Here is a 20,157-nt window from a genome sequence, read left to right on the forward strand (position 1 = left end):
GTACGCAACGAGGGTTGCAGAGTGGATTATATTTGGGGGTAGGGGGTTGGGTTTGGGGAGGTGCGGGGGGATTGTGTACCAATGAGGGAGTTTTGCTTTTCAAGGAGAGGAGTAAACGGGGAGGGGGAGGAGGGAGGGGTTTTTGCACGGAGAAGGGTGCCACAATGAATGAATCCAATTCCAAAATCTCTGTAGATGTTCTTTGAAATGAAAAATAAACAAACTAAATTTTAAAAAAGGAATAAAAAAGAAGAAAGCCCAAGACTAATGTGTGGACATCATCAAGAGAAATAACATGTGCATAACTGGAATCCTGGAACAGGAAGAGGGAGGTAAAGGCACTGAGAAAGTTGTGGAAAAATTACTAGAAGTAAACTTTTCAGGTATTATGAAGAATTAGATTATATATATTCAAGAAGCTCAGTAAACACTATATAGAATAGACCCCAAAAGAAAAACACCAAGGCATTTCATAGTCAAATTTGCCAGAACCAAAGGTAAGGGAAAAATTCTGAAACTAGCAAGGGAGAAACAAAGAGTAAATAAGATTAAGTGCTGCTTTCTCAGTAGAAATGATGTGAGCAAGAAGACAGTGCAATGACATATATCAAACACTCAACACAACTGTCAACCAACAATACTATATCCAGCAAAACTATCCATTCATCAGTATGAATGAGAGATCAAGATATTCTCAGAAAAGCAGAACCTAAGAGAGTTTGTAAAAACAAAATCAGCATTGCAAGAAATACTAAGAGATGTCCTCCTTCCAGAGGTGCCACAGAAAGCAGGATGGAACAAAGTAACCAGCAATAACACACACACAAAAAAATCAACAAAATGATAGCAATAAAGCAAAGCTTCTCAATAAGTTCACTGAATGTGAATGGCTTAAATGCACCACTAAATAGTAAAAGAGTAGCAGATTGTATAAAACAAAAAAATAAATCATCAATACAAGAGACAATACAGTATAATACAAAAATACAATACAATACAAAAAAATCAATACAATACAAGAGACACACTTGAAAAGTGAAGATAAAGAAATACTAAAAATAAAAGGGTGGGCAAAAATACACCAAGCAAATGGCAACCAGTAAAAAGCAGAAGCAGTGATATTAATCTCTAATAAAAGTGATTTCAATGCAAAAACCATCACAAAGGACAAGGAAGGTCACTACATAATGCTTAAAGTACCCATAGAACAAGAGAACATAACAATAGTAAATATCTGTGCACCAAATGATAGAGCTTCAAAATATACAAAGCACATAATAACAAAACTGAAAAAAGAAAACAGACACCACCACTATATTAGTAGAGGAATTCATACATCACTCTCAAGAAAAGCTAGAAATACCATAAAAGAAACTCAACAAAGATGTTTAAAATTTAAACCACACAATAAACCAACTTGATCTCATAGATATATATGAGCTAATGTACCCCCCCAAAAGAGCACAGTATACCTTCTTCTCCAAAGTGCATGGAACTTCTCCAGAATAGATCATATATTGGGTCACAAGACAAACTTCAATACATTTAAAAACATAGAAATAATACAAAATATCCTCTCAGACCACAAAACCATTATTGTAGAATAAATATGAAGATTCAAGATGGGTGGGAGAGGATAGAAGCAGAGGGATATGGATGTGCAGGAGGAGGGGAGATTAGTTTGATGGTTGGGGGGCGGTGAGAGAAATGGAAAGAATCTGTTCTTGAAAATAATGTATTTGAATTTTGTAAATAGTAAGAAATTTTTTTAAAAACCTAGAAATTAATAGCAAAAGGATAAAGGAGAATACCATACATTTGGAAGCTGAACAGCACCTTGCTTAAACATGAGTGTGTACTAGAAGAAATAAAAAAAAATAAAATGAAATTAAAAAGTTTCTTGAAATATATTTGAAAGCAAAACTTACCAAGACCTCTTGGAAACAGCCAAAGCAGTAATTAGAGATTGAGGTGTGGAGGAGTGGTAATTAACTCTCTAGCCCAACATTTCTAACAAATTGAAAAACAAAACAAAATTAAACAAAGTGACACCCTCTAAAAACCCTGAAATTATAAAAGTTAGGACAGAAAGAAATGAAATAGAAAATGGAAAAACAATTGTATCCATCAACAGAACCAGGAGTTGGTTCTCCAAAAAGGTCAATAAAATTGACAAACCACTAACAAAACTAACAAAGGAAAAGACACAAATAATCCAAATAAGAGATGAAAGGGAAATGTCACACCAGAATGAACTAAAATATAAAGGTTAACAATGGAATATTATTAAAAACTATACAACAGAGAACTGCCAGAAGTGCAACCTGGCTTTAGAAGGTGTCCTGGTGCTAGATATATTTGTAGCTAATGTTAGGTGGATCCTGGCTGAAAGCAGGAAGTACCAGAGGGATGTCTATCTATGTTTCATCAATTATGCAAAGGTATTTAACTGTGTGGATCATAACAAACTGTGTCTGACTCTGAGAAGAATGAGAATCCCAGAACACTTGATTGTGCCAATGTGAAACCTATCCTTGGACCAGGAGGCAGTAATCAGAACAGAGCAATGAAACAATTCATGATTCAAAATCTGGAAGGGTGTATGCCAGGGAGGTATTCTATCCTCATAACCTTTTCAGCCTATATGCAGAACAGATTATCAGGGATGCTGGGGTCTATGAGAAGGAATATGACATCAGGATTGGAGGAAGTCTCATATACAACCTGTGTTATGCAGATGACACAACCCTGCTTACTGAAATTGAGGAAGACCTGAAGCACTTGCTGCAGAAAGCAAGCACTGCAGCCTTCAACATGGATTGAGGCTCAATATCAAGAAGACAAAGATTCTCATCACTGGGCCAGTTGGCAGCATCAGGATGGATGGTGAAGAGATTGAGATTGCTCACAGCTTTAGTTTGGTTGGCTCCACAGTCAACATTCTTGGCACCAGCAGCCAGGAAATTAAAAGACAGCATTGTGACGGGAAAGTATGCTGTTAGGGACCTCTCCAAAGTACTGAAGAGCAATGGTGTCACTCTGGAGACTAAGGTGCGCCTAATACAGTCCATGGTCTTTGCAATCACTTGTTATGCATCAGAGAGTTGGACAATGACTAGGGAGGATAGAAGGAGAACTGATGATTTTGAGCTGTGGTGCTGGAGAAGAATATTGTATACACCATTGACTGCTAAGAAAGCAAACAGGTTCATCCTGGAGAGGGTTAAACCGGGCTGATTCTTGGAGGCAAATATTCTGAAGCTTCGTCTGACATACTTTGAACATGTTGCAAGGAGGGACCAGTCCTTAAAGAAGGAGGAAGACCCTCTATGAAGTGGATTGATTCAGTGACTGGGGTAGTGGGTGTGGGTTTGTCAAAGACAGTGAGATTGGCACAGAATAGAGCAGGGTTTAGGGTTGTTGTACGTAGGGTCGCTATAAGTTACAGGTGATAAGATGTCACATAACAACAACAGCATACTTACACAAATATGAAAACCTACAAGAAATATACAAATACTTAGAAATTCACAACCTACTAAACTGACACCAACCAAATAAAAAGAAATTGAAAAGGTAATAAAACAACTTCCAACCAAAAAAAGCCCTGGACCAGAGAGTTTTATAACTACATTTTATTAAACATTCAGAGAAGAACTGTCACCCATTCTACATAAACTTTTCAGAAAATAGAAAAAGATGGAATTCTCTCACACTCATTCTGTGAAGCAAACATATCCTTGATACCAAAGTCAGGTAAAGACACCACCAAAATAGCAAACTATAGGCCAATCAATACCTCTCATGAACATAGATACAAAAATCCTGAATAAAATTTTGTCCTATAGAATCCAACAATATATAAAAAAAAAAATAATTCACCATGACCAAGTGAGATTCATAACAGGTATGCAAGGATGGTTCAACATAAAAAAACAATCAGTATCATTGATTACCTGGAGAAATGGAAGAATAGACCATATTCTTGGATGGGAAGACTCAATATTGTGAAAAATGACACTTCTACCAAAGGCAATCTATAAGTTCGATGTAGTCCCAATACTAATACAAATTCCATGCTTCAATGACATGGAAAGGCAATTTTCAATTTCATCTGGAATTAAAAGTGACTCCAAATAAGCAAAGCACTCCTGAAAAAACAAATTAGGAAGCATCTCCTCCCTATCTCAAATCTTACAGCACAGCAGTGGTGGTCAAGACAACGTGGTACTGGTATGGTGACAGACACATAGATCAATGGAATAGAATTAGTAATCCAGAAATCACCTCATTTACCTATGACCAACTGATTTTTGACTAGGAGATGAAATCATTTAACTGGGGAAAGAAAACCTCTTTAACAAATGGAGTTGGCAACATCGGAAAACTGTACAAAACTCAAGCAAGACGCACACGTCACCTTATACACAAAACCCAACTGAAAGTGGGTCAAGGACCTACAAGTAAAACCAAGCACTATCATCAGAGAAAAGCTTGGAGGAACTCTAGAAGCTCTAATCCACAACATGAACAGTCTCCCAAGCATCCTGAAAAACCTACAACCAGGAGAGAATAAAATAGATGGATGCGATCTTCTAAGAATCAAATCCCTATGCACATCCAAAAGCTTCTCCAACAGTGTAAAGCCACAAACTGGGAAAAATTATTTGGTAATGACATGTCTGAAAATGGACTTAAATCTAGAATTTATAGAATACTCTATCACCTCAACAAGGTAAAAGTAAACAACCCAATTGCAAAATGGACACAGGATATGAACAGACACTTAACCAAAGAAGACATTCAGATGGTGAACAAACACATGAAGAAATGTTCAAAATCCCTAGCTCTAAGAGAGATATAAATAAAAACAAATATGAGATACCATCTCACCCCAGTAAGAATAGCAAAATTTAACAAGGCAACAAACAGCAAATATTGGGGAAGTTGTGGAGAAATTGGAACCCTTATTTACTGTTGCTGGGAGTGTTAAAATGGTGCAACCACTCTGGAAGGCAGTATGGTGCTTTCTCAAAAAATTGGAAGTAGAGACAATGTTTGACCCAGCAGTTGTTCTAATGGTAATATACTCTGCAGAAACCAAAACTGCAACCCAAACAGATATCTATGTACCCATATATATTGTTGTGCTGTTCACAGTAAGAAAGAAATAGAAGCAACCCAAGTGCCCATCAACAAATGAATGGATAGAGAAGATGTTATATGTTCACAAAATGGAATACTATGCTGTGTTAAAAAACAAGGAACTCATAAAATATTTTACAAAATGGGTGACCCTGAAGGATATTATGCTCAGTGAAATATCTGCCACAAAAGGGCAAATACTGCATAATGCCACTGTTATAAAATAGGACTCACATAGGAGTTGAGGGGAAACTAAGAAAAGAGAGGATTAATAATGAACACTGCATTTAAATAGATGAGGGAAAGAACTGTCTAAAAGAAATATGTTGTTGCTATTGTTTTTATGTGCTATCGAGTCACCTGCGACTCATAGTGACCCTATGTAAGACAACCCGAATCCCTCCTCTATTCTTTGCCAATTTCACTGTCTCTGACACACCTACTCCAATTACCCCAGTCACTGAATAAATCCACCTCATAGAGGTCTTCCTCTCCTGTGCTGTCCCTCCACCCTCCCAAGCATGACGTCTCTCTTCAAGGATGGTCCCTCATATGATTAGGTATTATTTGCATGAAAACAGTTCAGAATAAGAGGTATATAACAATGCTGACTGGGGGTCGAGGGAGGAAGAGAGGAAATTGTGCAACAATGAAAGAGTCTTTTTTAAAGAGAAAAGCGAACTGGGTTGAGGGTAGGGAGGAAAATGTGCAACAGTGAATGCATGGAAATCCAAGTTTTCTGTAAACTCATTAAAATATCAATAAAAAGAAATAAATGTCTTTCCAGCATTTTCTGCCTTCAGCCAACCTTTATGTGCTTTCAGTAATAATATCCTTTATTCTATGACCTCTTCTGGGTGTGTTGGTGTTGTTGCTGTTGTTATGTTCTGTCAAGTATGAGTCATCTCTAATATGCTTCAGTTCATTATTACAATAGCATGCCATTCAATTTTGGGTAGGGACTTCCTCTTTTTCTCTGACAATCTACTTTTTTCAGCAAGATGTCTTTTTCCAAGAACATGATGTCTTTATGCAAAGTATTTTCTTGGATCTTTTGTTGTTGTTGTTGTATGCCATCGAGTTGTAACTAACTTATATATTACACTACAACCGGTTTTCAGAGACTGTAAATCGCACAGGAGAAAATTGTCCACCCTTCTTCCACAGAGCTACTGGTGGATTCAAACTCCATGCCTTTGGGATTTCAGTGCAGCTTCTTATCACTAGGCTACCAGAGCTCCTTCTTGGCTCTTATAGAGGGACATAATTTGAGACTGGAAATACAAAGTAGACAAAATTGAATAGGGAGTAGATAAATTAAAATTGTATTTTCAATCCTAGAATTACATCACATCTTTAAAAAGTACAGTCAATAATAAGAACAAAAATAGTTATTGATTTTGTTAGTAATATTTTTTAAAAGTTTTAAGTCAAATGTGTAGAATAGTATTGTGTAAAATTATTAACAACTATTAATCACAGGATTGGCCATCCACTTCTGAAATAACAGACCTTCAAAAACCCTAAATACAATCGAGCACATTTAGACTAGCAGACATGACAATTGAGGCTGACATCTTAGCCATGGAAACAAAAGAAGGAGGATTGATTCAGTGATTAGGGTAATGGGAGTAGATGTGTCAGAGACAGTGAGGTTGGCACAGGATAGAGCAGGGTTTAGAATCACTGTGAGCCGCAAGCAACTTAATGGCACATAACAACAACCACCAGAATCACAGAGAAATCATTTGCCTTTTTTAAGGAGACTTCAGCATATCCCAAGTTGTCATTGTCAAAGACAAAGAAATTTAAAGTATGAATGGCACAACCTTGCTTGCTGAAACTGAGAAGGACCAGAAACATTTGCTGCATATGGTCAAGGACTGCAGCCTTCAATATGGATTTAAGTTCTACATCAAGAAAACAAAGATTCTCACCACTGGGCTGATTAGCAGCATCATGATAGGTGGTGAAGAAATTGAGATTGTTAACAGCTTTACTTTGCTTTGCTCCACAATCAACACTCTTGGTACCAGGAAATAAAACAAAACCAAAAACAAACAAACAAAAAAACCACCAACAAATTACATTGGGAAAGTCTGCTTTCAAGGACATCTCCAGAGTACTGAAGAGCAATGAAGTCAGTCTGGAAACTAAGGTGTGCCTCATCTAGGCCATGGTCTTTGCAATTATGTGCTATGCATCAGAAAGGTGAACAATGACTAGGGGTGATAGAAGAAGAATTTATGCCTTTGAGCCGTGGTGTTGGAGAAGAGAATTGAATATACCATGGACTGCCAGGAGAATAAATAGATTCATCCTGGAGAGGGGGAAACCAAGCTGCTCCTTGAAGGTAAGTATTCTGAAGCTCTGTCTGACATACTTTGGGCATGTTGGAAGGAGGAACCAGTACTTGGAGAGGGACATTATGCTTGGGAGGATGGAAGGGCAGTGCAAGAGAGGAAGACCCTTGATAAGATGGGTTGACTCAATGACTGGGATAACAGGAGTAAGTGTGTCAGAGACAATTAGGTTGGTTCAATATAGAGCAGGGTTCAGAGCTGTTGTACATAGGGTCGCCATGAGTCAGAGGCGACTTGACAACACCTAACAGCAACAACAATATGGTTAGAAATACTATTTTTAAAAGCCAAATTAATAAGTTGTTATTGTTGTTGTTATGTGCTGTTGAGTTGCTTGTGACTCATAGCAACCCTATGTACAACAGCCCTAAACTATGCTCTGCCTTGTGCCAATCTCATTATCTCTGATACACCCATCCCAATTACTTAGTCCATCTTAATCTGAGAACTCTACTAAAAGCTTACCTGGAAGCAGGGAATACCAGAGGAATGTCCATCTGTGTTTCATTGACTATACAAAGGCTTTTAACTGTGTGGACCACAACAAACTCTGGCTAACTTTGAGAAGAATGGAAATCCCAGAACACTTGATAGTGCTTATGCAAAACCTATACTTGGACTAGGAGGCAGTCGTCAGAACAAAGCAAGGAGACACTGTATGGTTCAAAATTGGGAAGGATGTACACCAGGGATCTCCATTCCTTTTCAATCTATAGGCTGGGCTCTATGAAGAGAAATGTGGCATCAGGATTGGAGGAAGACTCATCAACAACCTATATTTCACAGATGACACAATCTTGCTTGTGAAAACTGAAGAGGACCTGAAACATTTGCTGCAGAAAGTCAAGGACCGCAGCCTTCAATATGGATTGAAGCACAACACCAAAAAAACAAAGATTCTCACCACTGAGCCAATTGGCAGCATCATGATAGATGGTGAAGAGATTGAGATTGTTAACAGCTTTAGTGTGTTTGGCTCCACAGTCAACACTTTTGGAACCAGCAGACAGGAAATCAAAAGGCAAATTGCATCAGGAAAGTCTGCTGTCAGAAACATCTCCAGAGTCCTGAAGAGCAACGATGTCAGTCTGGAGACTAAGGTGTGCCTGATCCAGGTACGGTTTTCACAATTACATGCTGTGCATCAGAAAGCTGAACAATGACTAGGGATGATAAAAGTAGAGTTGATGCCTTTGAGCTGTGGTGCTGGAGAAGAGTATTGAATATATAATGGACTGCTAAGAGAACAAACAGGTTCATCCTGGAGAGGGTGAAACCAGGCTGGTGCTTGGAGGCAAGAATTCTGAAGCTCTGTCTGACATGCTTTGGCCACATTGCAAGGAGGGATCCTTGGAGAAGGACATTATGTTGGGGAGTGTGGTGGGACAGCACAAAAGAGGAAAATCCTCAATGAGATGGATTGACTTAGTGACTGGAGTAATGATGATAGGTATGTTAGAGACAATAAGGTTGACTCAGGATAGAGCAGATTGGTGACTTGAAGGCACATAACAACAACAATAGCATTCTTATTTATTGTCCAGAACTCAGTTGCAGAGCAAGTGATTGAAAAGATCATGTTCTGAATCAGGTGCACCATAGTTCTCAAACTGATTGCAGACTTTGCCAATGCAGTATGTCTCCTGATCTCCTGACTGCTCATACCAAGTGTATTTATTGTGGATCCAAGTAAGATAAAGCCATTGATGGTTTCTAGCCCATACTTTGGGCATGTTACTAAGAAAGGCTATTCCTTGGGAAAAGATGTTATTCTTGGAAAGGTCAGAAGATGGCCAAATGGAGGAAGACTCTCAAGCAAGTGGATTTACACAATTTCTACACCAATAGGCTTGACTATGTTAGAAATTGTGAGGTTGGCACAAGATAGGACAGGATTCAGATGTATTGTTGTTCATAGGACCATGATGAGTTGTACTTAATTCAATGACGCATAACAACATGTCCAGGCTATGTGAGGTGATGCTTTGTCAACTTTGTCTCCAAAAAGCACTCCTCTTTACAACTGGTTCTGTTCAAATGCCTGATTCTGGGCCTAGATATGAGCAAAATTGAGTGTTTTGGACTTCCAATTCATTTCAATGTTATTCATAATGTATTATGATCCAGTCAACTTCCTTTGCATAGCCAATAAAACATAAATAAATACCTTATTGGTATTCTTAGTCTTGAGCTAATATCTATATGATGTCACCAATAGAATCCATTCCACGGCCTCTTCTGAATCTAGCTTGAATATGGCTGTTCTCTGTCATTGTAGTACACTAGCCTTTTTACAAATTACAGCTTAAACGTAAAGTTAAAACAAAAACAAAGGAAATTAATTACATAATTTGTAACAACAAATTCTGGATTTCCATTATTTCAAAAAAGTAACATTAAAGGTATTTTTCTCACAGATATTACATAAACCAGGAAATTTACATTTCTAATTTTTATACATGGTGCATTTGATTCCTAGACTGGTTGTAGGAAATTAATACCATGTCACATACTGTGGGCATGTTGCCAGGAGGGATTAGTCCTTGGAAGAGGACATTATGCTTGGAAGGGTGGAGGGACAGCTCAAGAGAGGAAGACTGAATGTGACAGATTGACTCAGTGACTGGTAAAGGGTGGGTGTGTCAGAGACAATGAACTTGGCTCAAGATAGAGCAGGGTTCAGAGCTGTTGCACATAGGGTCATTATGCCACAAGTGACTTGAAAGCATATGATAACAACAAAGCAGCAGAAATTTGTTTCTTCACAGTTTTGAAGGTCAGAAGACCAAAATCAGTGTCAGCAAGGCTTCACTGTCTTTGGATGTTTTATTTTGGTTTTTGGGTTTTTTTTACTGACTTTTTTATTACTGGTTTATTTACAAAGTTTATATAAATTGTGTTTTACACTATTTCTCATTCACATTGTGTTTCATGTAATCATTCTCATGAATTATGTTTTATTGCCTCTGGATGTTCGAAGGGAGAATCTTTGCCTTGTCCAACTTCTAATAGTTCCGAGTGTTCCTAGACATGTGTGACCACATTGTTCCAATTTCTGCCTCCATCTTCACATGACCTTGTATTTCTTAAAGTTTTTGTCTTCTCATCCCTTGTTTCTTTTTTTTTTAATGTGTGTCTTTATATTGTAAAATAATAAATTCAGAATTGTCACTGTTTGTGATTTATTTGGTGTTTTAGTTGTTATGATACTGTTGTAATGCTTATATGTGGATCTTTATATTTTACATCACAGTATCAGAGTTGCATTACATATTACACTAATAAATATAATACACAAAATAAGATCCTTTAGAACAATAATGTACAAGACATGTAATATTGGATGTGTACATTAAAGCACAAAATGTGACTAAAAAAAGATCTTATACTATGCCAAAGTTATTTAACACAGTAAACATTCTCGTTTGAAGGGCAGCTGCAGCATTTGCAACATTGGCAGTGGCATCTGAGACGTGGTGGAATTCTTTTATACGAAACAGTTTAGAACTACACAAGGTAAGTACCACCATCAGGACATTGAATGTTTTTCCTATGTCGTACTTTACTGCTTTAATCACAGACTAGATAAAAGGACTACATGCACAACCCCCAACTAAAATCCTTTTATAGCCTAGACAGTGAAATGGTACAACAGAAGACTTTAAAACTGCAACTCTTTATGGATTCTCCAAAGTGTATCTGCACTCTTCTTCAAATGGGCCTCTTCCTCAGGAGTCACCTTCACAAGATCTGAGATTCCATTCTGCCTCAAGATGCAAGGAACACTAAGGAAGACCCCATCTTTAATTCCAGAAAAAAAACCTTAATCATGGTGGAAATTGGATGTACCCACCTAATATTCTTCATTATACTTTCTGCCAGATCAGCCACATACAGTACAATGGCTCAGGAGGTATAGCCTTTCAGTTTGATCACCTCATAGGCACTGTCAACCACCTCTTTGTGAGCCTCTTTCCACTGTTCCTTATCTGAATCAGTATCTAATTCAGCAAGCAGATTTTTCAGAGAGACACCAGCCACATTCACTCCACTCCATACAGGCACACTAGAGTCTCCATGCTCTCCAAAGACCCAGCCATGACAGCTCAATGCATGAACTCCCAGCCTCTCCCCTATTAGGTAACGGAAACTTGTTGAATCCAGATTGCATCTACTTCCAATAACACGGCTTTGGGGAAAGCCACTGATCTTCCAAGCCACAGAGGTAAGGATATCCACTGGATTAGAAACAAGCAGCTTGCAGTTTGGGCTATACTTTACAACATTAGGAATGACGAATTTAAAGATTTTCTCTTCCAAGCAGGTCAGCTTTCTCCAGAGACTGGCCCCTTCTGATGATATGTCTGCAGTGTATGACGCAAAGGCTCACCATGCTCATTTCCAAGGAATGTTCTGGCTGCTCTTCCTTCAGGACAGATGTGCTTGTTCTTTTTGCATCCATGGTTATGTTCCATATTCCTCACCAACACAATTGGAACACAGCAGATTTTCTTGGCTCCTCCTTATGCATTGTCTAACTTTCATGTGCATACAAATCAAGTGAATGGACTATGGCTTAAGCCTGATGTGTCTTCATTGTTAAAGTGAACTGCTTGCTCTCTGGCACATCAAAGAGGTCCCTGCCAGCAGATCTGCTCAATGGAACATGACATTTGGCTTCCTGGTGGTTGTGTCCATGGGTGATGAAAGGGAATCCAAATAAAATTAAATTCTTGATGAAAAAAAAATATTTTCACATTAGGCTGGACCAAATTGAAATGGCTTTTCTCCTCCTGCTGATGTGCTCCCGCTGTGATAATAACCAGCTTGGAATATGCAGTTGCATTATTGCAGTCTTTACCAGACACAATTTTTGGTGTTCTAAGGAAAAGGCTGCCTTGTTGGAGATCCATCATCTCTCCCTTTAATTTGTCTTCCATGACATCAACAAGTGCACGTTCATCTGCCAAGTCCTTCATTAAAATACTGATGGCACACACTGTGCCAACAGCAACAACACTAACAACTGTAATCTTATTCTGGGGGGTCTGTTCTTCCTTAAGAAGATTCTGAATCAGCTGATCCTTGTGAGTAGCCATACCAGATTTGGATGAGGAAGGTACGGGAATGCACGTCTGTTGGGCTTTGGTGGCGCAAGGCAGTGAAATCCTCTCTTCCCTTGTTTCTTATAAGGACGTTTGTCACTAAATGTGAACCCATCTAGGTAATCCCTGATATCATCTCAACTTCTTTAACTTTATTATATCAGTAAAGATCCTTTTCCCAAAGAAACCCAGAGTCATAGTTTCTAGGCATGAAGACATAGACATAACTTTTGGGGGACAATTACTTAACCAAACATGGACAGGAGAGAAAGTAATTACATGACAATACAAAGTATAAGCAAAGATTGCAAAGAAACTTCTTGAAAGAACAAAGCCAGCAGGCCATCTAGAGCCATAGCAAGTGAGGAAGGGGAACACAGTAAAGCCACTTGATAAATGTCTTTAAAAGGTAGTCCATGGAATTTTATCTCAGAGTAATAGGGAGAAAGTGAAGGCCTTAGGAAAAGGAGGTGGTGTTATTTAAGAGATGTTTCAAAAGATCACTTGATGTTGATTTTTTTTATTACTATTAATTATTGAGAAGCATCATGATGAGATCTGAGCAAACTTAGGAAAGAAACATATAAAATGAGTTGAAGGTGAGGTTATAAAATCATTCTTCTAGAACTGTCCAACCACAATGGGATGGCTATCACTCATTTTCAGAAATCTAAGTATAAATAACTATGTAAATTGGGTGATTTATGCTGAGAATAAAAGGGAAATATTTTAGATCTCATAACTCTCAGTTTTTCAAAGAATTTCCCATAATACAAATACATTTGCTAAAATTTAGACAGCTAATGTTCTCAGGGTTTTTTACACACATACATACACTCCATACCTTTTCAACCTGTATGAAGAGCAGATTATCTGAGAGGCTGGGCTCTATGAGGAGAAGCGTGGCGTTAGGATTGGTGGAAGATCTATCAACAATCTGCGTTATGCAGATGACACAACCCTGCTCGCTGAAACTGAGGAGGACCTCATGCACTTACTGCAGAGGGTCAAGGACTGCAGCCTTCAGTATGGACTGAGGCTCAATGTCAAGAAGACAAAGATTCTCACCACTGGACCAATCAGTAGCATCAGGATAGATGGTGAAGAAATTGAGATTGTTCACAGCTTCAGTTTGCTCAGCTCCACGTTCAACACTCTTGGCACCAGCAGTCAGGAAATAAAAAAAGTATTGCGATGGGAAAGTCTGCGGTTATGGACCTCTCTAAAGTACTCAAGAGCAATGGTGTCTCTCTGGAGACTAAGGTGTGTCGGATAGAGGCCATGGTCTTTGCAATCACTTGTTATGCATCAGAGAGTTGGACAATGACTAGGGAGGATAGAAGGAGAATTGATGCCTTTGAGCTGTGGTGCTGGAGAAGAGTATTGAATGTTCCATGGAGTGCCAAGAAAACAGATTCATCCTGGAGAGGGTTAAACCAGACTACTCCTTGGAGGCAAGGATTCTCGGGCTCTGTCTGACATACTTTGGACATTTTGTAAGGAGAGACAGGTCCTTGAAGAGGGATATCATGCTTGGTAGGGTAGAGGAACAGCGCAGGAGGGGAAGACCCTCCATGAGGTCGATTGACTCGGTGACTGGGGTAATCGGGATGGGTGTGTCAGAGGCAATGTGATTGGCACAAAATAGAGCATGGTTTAGGGCTGTTGTACATAGGGTCCCTACGAGTTGCAATCGACTCGACGGCACATAACAACAACAACAATGTTCTCAGAAAATTATTTTCCTTTTCCTTTTTCATTCCTCTTTGCAATCAAGGCTGAAGTAACTTGAAAGTCACATAAACTGCAAACACTTTCTCACAACATCCGCTTTATTTCCAGGTTACTAGTTCTGTTCACATCCTTGCTGTAGTATTATAATATATGCTTCATTGGAATAGAAAAACCCACAGAGGCAATGGGACATTAGTCACCCTGAGTGTTGATCTGCATACTCTTTAGTGTTCCAGTGGTAGAAAAGGTGATGGTGGTGACTTAGTACAAGGATATCATTCTCTCTCTTAGTTGGGGATCCCAATCTTCTGAGAAACTAACTAGTATGGATGTTGATCTCTAGCCTTTCTTATTGCCGGTGGAACAGAATCATCTGTGTGGTGGTAGTTAATTGCTGTGGACTCAGCAACCCCTGTCCCAAATTCACAGCAAGTCCATTTATATAGAACAAATGCTGTCTAGTTCTGCACCATCCCTTTGACTAGCCGTGGATGAGAACATTCTGATCCAATTTTTTTTCATTGAATGATTTTCAGAAATAGAACATCAGACCTTTCTTTCTAGTCCATTTTAGTCTGGTAGCTCTGTTGAAGCTCTGTTGCCATCAAGTCCACTACAATTCATAGCAAGCCTACAAACAATAGATCTGAACTTTGCCATATCCTGCATCATCCTCACAATCTCTGTCAAGTCCATTGTGGTAGTCACTATGTTAATCCATCTTATTGAGGATCCTCCTTTCTTTCACTGACCCTCTCTCTACCTTTCCCAGCGTGATGTCTGTCCCCAAGGCCTGGCTCCTTCTGACAACATGCCTATATTAAGTGTGATGAATTTTTACTGTACTTGCCTTTAAGGAGCACTTTAGTTGCACATCGAGATAGATTAATTTGGTTTTTTTAAATTGATATTTTAATGAAGGATTATAGAGAATTTGGATTTCCATTCATTCATTGTTGTACATTTTCCTTCTTGCCCACTCCTTACCCCCAGTTCACATTTTTCTTGGAGAAGAAAAAATAAAATTCTTTCGTTGTTATACAATCCCTCCCAGTCCACTTTACTATGTAGCTCTTATTCTGGACTCTTGTCATGCAAATGATACCTACTCATGTATCCCTTTTAAACAGCTCTCTCCCTCATCTGTTTCAATGCAGAGTACATTTTTTTAATCTGTTCTTTTCTTAGTTTCCCCTCAAACCTGATATCAGTCCTGTTTTATAATAATAGCTTTATGGCAGTGTTTGTCCTTTCGTGATTGAGATATTTCACTCAAAATAATGTCCTCCAGGGTTAACCATTTTGTATATTCCATGAGTTCCTTGTTTTTAATGCTGTGTAGTATTCCATTGTGTGAATATACCACAATTTCCCTACCCATTCATTTGTTGATTGGCACTTGTTGTTTCCAGCTCTTTGCAATTATGAACAAAGCCGCAATAATCATGGGTGTGCGTATATCAGCTTGGGTGGCAGTTCTGGTTTCTTTAGGATATATTCCCAGTAGTCAAATTGCTAGATCAAATGGTATTTTTATTTCCAACTTTTTGAGAAAGTGCCATACTACCTTCCACAGTGGTAATCTGTGCCTTTGACAGCCAAAGAATGATATATTCAATACTTTTTGCCAATACTACAATTCAAAGGCATCAGTTCTTCTTTGGTATTTCTTATTCATTATACAAGTTTAGGGTGTATAGGAAGTAATTGAAAGTTCCATGGCATGTGTCAGACATACTTCAGTCTTCAAACTTACATATTTGTTCTTTAGAACTTTGGAGAAGTCCCTGACAGCAGATTTGGCAATTTTACTTTCTTTGCTGCTACTGTGACTGTTGATACAGATCCAAGTACAAGGAAATTGCTGACAACATCAATCTTTACTCCATCTATCATGATATTGTCTATTAGTAGAGATCTGAGGATTTTGTTTCATTAATATTGAGATGTAACTCATATTGAAAGTTATAGCTTTTGATCCTATGCAATAAGGGCTTTAAGTCTTCTTTACTTACTGCAAGCAAGATTATGTCATTTGCAAAATACAGGTTATTGATGAGTATTCTTCAAATTATTTGCTCAGCATACAGCGATCAATAAAACTTTCTAAGTAAAAGTGAATGAAAAATAAATTTCAGAGTAGAACAAAATCTTTTTTTATCTTGCTGATATACTATACATAGAAATTTCATTCATTATCATTATAAATTGCTGCCGAATCTTTTGGTTATATAGTGTTTTCTTCAGATAAAAGGAAATAGAAAATGTGAGCTATATGAGTTAAAGGAATTGAACTACCAGACCAAAAAGAGGTTGAGCATTCAGGAATATGACTCAAACTGACTGTACATTAAGGTTAGAAAGCTATTACTAATTGAAGAGAAAATGCATTAGGAGGTTCAGAACAGCAATCCAATCAGATACTGTTAAGGAAATGCACATGGAAACAAACTTTTCATAATTTATAGAGTACTGCACTTAGTTTTGGTAGAATGTTTCTCATCAATAGAAATTTGTCCTTGTGAGTGGATTGTTAGGAATACCAATTATATGCTTTTCTATTTTATCCCACAAACACTCTTAAGGCATGAAAATGTGTTGTTAATGAAAATCTGATATAAAAATGTTTACAGTATCTTTTTTACAGTGTTCTTTTTTAATAACTCCAGTTTTGTTAAGTGTGAATTTATACAAATACAGTTTTATTCAGAATATCATCTTTAATGTTTGAAGTAGCTCTAAGGTCAGGAGCAGGATGGGGGGAAGAAGAAAAATCATTACAATGGTAACCCTATAACCAAAAATAAAGGAACAAAAAAAACAACTTCAAATTTTGATGCAAGTAAAGGCAGTATGCATTTTTTTTATTCAGTGCTCAGTATTCTTTTCATCTTGACTTACAATAAAGAAAATCTTACATTTAACACCAAAATGAAAACAGATCAGTTCACTTAATCTCAAATTCTATAATACATATAAAATGTCTCATATTCATACACACACACATATATTTATAATTATATCTAAAAGGAGAAGTTGGAATTTTAATTAGAATTTCTTATCTATGGGAACATCAATGACTAGCAAGAGATATTGATTTTTTTTAATTGAGATGTTAATGAAAGTTAATAGAGAACTTGGATTTCCATTCATTCATTGTTGCACATTATGGAGACAGCTTTTTTTCCTTCTTTCTTTTTTACCTTATTGCGTACCATTGAGTCAGATCCGACAGGCACAGGAGGCGATTGCCCCTCCTTCTCAGGTAGAGCATCTGGTGGATTTGAACTGCATGACTTCAGGATTGCAGCACAGCTTCTTGCCACTTGGCCACCAGAGTTCCCTTACTGATTTTCAAATGTATATTTGCTGTAATTTAGCCTAGTGCCTTGAGTGGCTAAGCCCATATTTTCATAAAATATTAATTTTTCAAATAAATTATAAATATGTATTTTTAAGTTTAAAAAACAGCTAAAAATACAAAGTATGTTTAATCTCAGAATTTGGAAGAAGGAGTGATATCTACTTCCTAAACAACCTGCCTCTGGAAACGCTTTGAACTTTGATAAATGATGATAGTTATAGGAAGGCTTCAATACTTTTTTCCACAGGGTCACTATGACTCATGCTCAGCTTGATCACAGTCAACAACAACAATCTCAGAATAATCCTAGAAAATGAGAAAAAGGAATCCATAAAAGAAACACTGGAAGGAAACCTTCAGACCAGTTGTTGCTATCATGAGGTTCCACCTAACTGATTACAACTCACAAAAATTCTATGAACAACAGATCTGAATCTTGTCCTATCCTACACAGTCCTCACCATCTCTGATATGCCTAAAATAATTTTTACAATCACTGTGTCAATCCACTGTATTGAGGGTCTTCTCTTTCTCTGTCCTTCTAGATTTCCCAACATGATGCCTTTTTAAAAGGAATGGCATCTCTTGAAAACATGTACAAATTATATGAGATAAAGTTTCATCACCTTTGCCTCTAAGGAGAGCTCTGGTTGCAAGTCTTCTAAGACAGATTTATTTGTTCTTTTGGCAGTCCATAGGATATTCAGTACTCTTCTAGAATACCACAACTTAAAGACATTGGTTGTTATTGGGTTTTTTCTGCCATGTTTATTTATTGTCCAACTTTCAGATGCATAGCAAGTAATTGGAAAGACAACAGCTTAGATCAGGTATACCTTAGTCTTTAAACTGATATCCTTGTTATTTAGCACTTTGGAAGAGTCCTTCATAGCATATTTTCCAAGTGTAACACTTTTAAAAATTTCTTGACTGCTGTTACCATAAGTGTGTATTGTGGATCGAAGCAAAATGAAATAGTTGACAATTTCAATCTTTTCTCATTTATCATGATGTTGCACATTGGTCCAGTGCTAAGGATTCTTATTTTCTCAATAATCCATAGGAAAAGCTGCAGTCTTTGGTCTTCTGCAGCAAGTAATTCAAGCTCTCTTCATTTTCTACAAACAAGGTTGGGTCATCTTCATAAGGCAGGATGCTGATGAGTCTACCTCCAATCCTGTTGTCACATTATTTTTCATATAGTCCAGCTTCTCAAATTAGTTGCTCAGCATACAAATGGAATAGGTGTGGAGAAAGGATACAACTTTGATGTACTATTTTCATTATTTTAAACCATGCAGAATTCCTTTGTTCTGTACAAACAACCACAGCTTCTGGGTCTTAGTATAAATTTCACATGAACACATTTAAATGTTCGAGGATTTCCAGTCTTTCCAGTGTTAGCTATTGTTTGTTATAACCCACATAGTCAAAAGACTTTGTATCATCAATAAAACATGAACATATTTTTTATATTCTCTACTTTCAGCCAGGATTCATCTGACATCAAGAGTGCTATCCCCCATGCCATATCCTCTTCTGAATCCAGCTTGAATTTCTGAACATTTCTTGTTAATGGTTTTGCATAATTGTCACCAAGATTTTACTTGTATGTATTATTAATGATATAGTTAGATAATTTCCTCATGCTATTGGATCTTTTTTGAATGAGAATAAATATGAACCTTAAGCACTTTGACCTTGACCTGCCAGACTTCTGGGAAAGTGGGCAAATCTGCACTGTATGAAGCCAAGGTGACTCTCTGACCTGCTGCGCTATATGCAGAATAGATCACCCAGGAGGCTGGGCTCCCTAAGGAGGAATGTGGCATCAGGATTGGAGGAAGACTGATCAACAGTATATGATACGCAGATGTAACAACCCTGATTGCTGAAACCAAGGAGGACCTGAAGCATTTGCTGCAGAAGGTCAAGGAATACAGCCTTCAATATGGATTGAAACTCAACATCAAGAAAAAAAAGATTCTCACCATTGGGTCACTGGCAGCATCAAAATAGATGGGGAAGAGATTAAGATTGTTAACAACCTCAGTTTGTTTGGCTACAGAATCAACACTTTGGGTACCAGCAGTGAGGAAATGAAAAGATGAATTGCATTGGGAAAGTCTGCTGTCAGAGACTGTGCCAGAGTACTGAAAAGCAATGATGTCAGTCTGGAGACTAATGTGTGCCTGATTCAGGCTGGGTTGTTGTTGTTTATTGCCTTCAAATTGAACATTATTCATAGTGAGCCTATGAACAAAATGCCTGAAACCCCTCTACAAGTCTCAACATTTTTCAAACTTGATAGAGTTTCTAGACGCATGTTGTTTAGGAAGTGGATACCACTCCTGCTTCCAAGATGCAGGGTATAGTCTGCAATTGCTTGCTATGTGTCAGAAAGCTGGACAATGGCTAGGGGTGATAGAAGAAAAATTGATACCTA

General features: G+C 37.7%; 1 pseudogene; it reads right to left on the reverse strand.

The window, feature by feature from the left end:
* Positions 1–11,169: 11,169 nt before the first annotated feature.
* On the reverse strand, positions 11,170–12,607 carry LOC102849049 (annotated as a pseudogene).
* Positions 12,608–20,157: the final 7,550 nt, after the last annotated feature.

Source organism: Elephantulus edwardii, unplaced genomic scaffold (genome assembly GCF_000299155.1).
Source record: "Elephantulus edwardii isolate Elephantulus edwardi_28Jun2011 unplaced genomic scaffold, EleEdw1.0 scaffold00276, whole genome shotgun sequence".
Lineage (NCBI taxonomy): Eukaryota > Metazoa > Chordata > Mammalia > Macroscelidea > Macroscelididae > Elephantulus > Elephantulus edwardii.